The sequence below is a fragment of the Procambarus clarkii genome, chromosome 71, assembly GCF_040958095.1.
Source record: "Procambarus clarkii isolate CNS0578487 chromosome 71, FALCON_Pclarkii_2.0, whole genome shotgun sequence".
Classification (NCBI taxonomy): Eukaryota; Metazoa; Arthropoda; class Malacostraca; order Decapoda; family Cambaridae; genus Procambarus; species Procambarus clarkii.
Window position 1 is genome coordinate 24,034,075 of NC_091220.1, and position 2,830 is coordinate 24,036,904.

Below are 2,830 nucleotides of genomic sequence, written 5' to 3' on the forward strand. Positions count from 1 at the left end.
AAATATTCTTTTTTGACTCACAGTTTTGTTATAAGACAGAGCAGCTGCACACTTGCTTTACAGTTGCTCAGTTGCTCTCTCTCCACGTGACCAGGTTAGCGTTCTCTCTCTCTTTCTCTCTTCACACAATTAGGTCAATGTTTTTAATAATATTCCTTTACATAACGGATTTTTATTTAGTTAAAATCTAGCCAAGGAAACCTGGTCCCAAATTCAAGAGTACTTAGAAGTAACATTTTCGTTCCCCAGGATAGTGCGCTGAGAGCATGGATGGAGATCATGAGACGTTCCTCTTCACCAGTGAGAGCGTAGGCGAAGGCCACCCCGACAAAATTTGCGATCAGATCAGCGACGCAGTGCTTGATGCCCATCTTAGCCAGGACCCTGACGCCAAAGTTGCTTGTGAAACGTGTACCAAAACTGGTATGATCCTGATCTGTGGGGAGATTACGTCCAAGGCCCAAGTTAATTATCAAAAAATTGTGTGTGATATTGTTAAGAAAATTGGTTTTGATCATTCACGAAAGGGCTTTGACTACAAGACCTGCAATATTCTTCTGGCCCTGGAGCAAAAGTGTGCGGAGATTGCTAATGGTGTACACATCGGGCGCGGTGATGACAACATTGGTTCAGGGGACCAGGGACTGATGTTTGGTTATGCCACTGATGAGACCGATGAGTGCATGCCCTTAACTATTATGCTGGCACACCGTCTCAATCAGAAGATTGCAGAGCTGCGAAGAGATGGGACGTTCTGGTGGGCGCGACCTGACTGTAAGACTCAAGTCACATGCCAGTATGCCTTCGATCAAGGAGCTGTTATTCCCAAAAGAGTGAACACTGTTGTCGCTTCTGTACAGCACTCGGAACAAATTACTGTCGAAGCTTTGCGTGACGAGGTTATAGAGAAGGTCATCAAGGTCATTATTCATGAAAAATATATAGATACTCAAACGAAATACCACATCAACCCTTGCGGAGAATTCATCATGGGTGGACCTCAAGGTAACGCTGGGCTAACTGGTAGGAAAATCATCGTTGACACTTACGGTGGGTGGGGCGCTCACGGCGGGGGAGCGTTCTCTGGCAAAGATTACACAAAGATTGACCGCTCAGCGGCCTATGCCGCCCGATGGGTTGCCAAGTCATTGGTGAAAAACAAATTATGTAGACGCTGTTTGGTTCAGGTATCTTAGTGTTGTGCACCCCATAAGCATCAGCATCTTCCACTATGGCACCTCACAGTACACATCAAAACAGTTTCTGAAGATTGTTAACCACAACTTTGATCTACGACTAGGACATATTGTCAAGGAGCTGGGCTTAAAGAGACCAATTTACAGTGATACCTCGTGTTATGGACATTTTGGACGGCAACAGTTCTCTTGGGAGCAGCCCAAGAAGTTGACCATCCCTAAATTTTAGAGTCAAATAATTCTTAAGGATGACTATGGCCAGTTTGCTGATATAGACAAGTATTGTTCGGTGGGAACCTTTAATTTTATATTCAATTGATAACTTTATATACTTTTTTGACGTTTTATATACCAGAGTATATAAAATCTCCGGGCCTTTTATATATCAGAGTAAATAAAATTAAAATGACTCTATAAGACCAGCGTCTGGGTCAAGATAAATACGCTTTCTTCCTTTAAACTGAATCCAGTTTTTTTTTATCTTTTTTTCGGTGGGGCTGTGGTCCTCCTCCTCCTCCTCCTCCTCCAACTGTTTGTGTTTCTCCTCCTCCTCCTCCTCCTCCTTCTCCTACAACTGTTTGTGGTTCTTCTCCTCCTCCTTCTCCTCCAACTGTTTGTGTTTCTCCTCCTCCTCCTTCTCCTACAACTGTTTGTGGTTCTTCTCCTCCAACTGTTTGTGGTTCTCCTTCTCCTCCTCCTCCTTCTCCTCCAACTGTTTGTGGTTCTTCTCCTCCTCCTCCTCCTCCTTCTCCTACAACTGTTTGTGGTTCTTCTCCTCCTCCTCCTCCTTCTCCTCCAACTGTTTGTGGTTCTTCTCCTCCTCCTCCTCCTCCTCCTTCTCCTCCAACTGTTTGTGGTTCTTCTCCTCCAACTGTTTGTGGTTCTTCTCCTCCTCCTCCTCCTTCTCCAACTGTTTGTGGTTCTTCTCCTCCTCCTCCTCCAACTGTTTGTGGTTCTTCTCCTCCTCCTCCTCCAACTGTTTGTGGTTCTTCTCCTCCTCCTCCTCCTCCAACTGTTTGTTCTTCTTCTCCTCCTCCTCCTCCTCCTCCAACTGTTTGTTCTTCTTCTCCTTCTCCTCCTTCTCCTTCAACTGTTTGTGGTCCTCCTCCAACTGTTTGTTCTTCTTCTCCTCCTCCTTCTCCTCCAACTGTTTGTGGTTCTTCTTCTCCTCCTCCAACTGTTTGTGGTTCTTCTCCTCCTCCTTCTCCTCCAACTGTTTGTGGTTCTTCTCCTCCTCCTCCTTCTCCTCCAACTGTTTGTGGTTCTCCTCCTCCTCCTCCTCCTTCTACTGTTTGTGAAGTTTTTACCTTTCCTACTCCTCCTGCATTTTGTAATTCTCCTCCTCCATATGATTCTTTTGTTTGTTCTTCTTTCTCGACTTCCACATAAATGTTAAATTTAATGCTAGCAAATGTGTCTGAGGAATTAATATTCTTAGCTAACATTTTACATTCCACCTCATTATGACCGTCTTCGAGTTCAAGTTTCATAACCACGAATGGGGGTAGTGAATTTTCTTTCATTGGGAAACTGTCCGAATAAAATCCACAATTAAATATATCTTGACTTGCATCATGGGTACATGATATCAACAATTTGTTCATGTAAAATCGTTTTCCTTCCTTTCGAAATTT

The 2,830-nt window shown here is 44.1% G+C and overlaps 1 pseudogene; it reads left to right on the top strand.

Annotated features, from left to right (window-relative positions):
• Window positions 1-266: 266 nt before the first annotated feature.
• On the top strand, window positions 267-1,425 carry LOC138356298 (S-adenosylmethionine synthase-like; annotated as a pseudogene).
• Window positions 1,426-2,830: the final 1,405 nt, after the last annotated feature.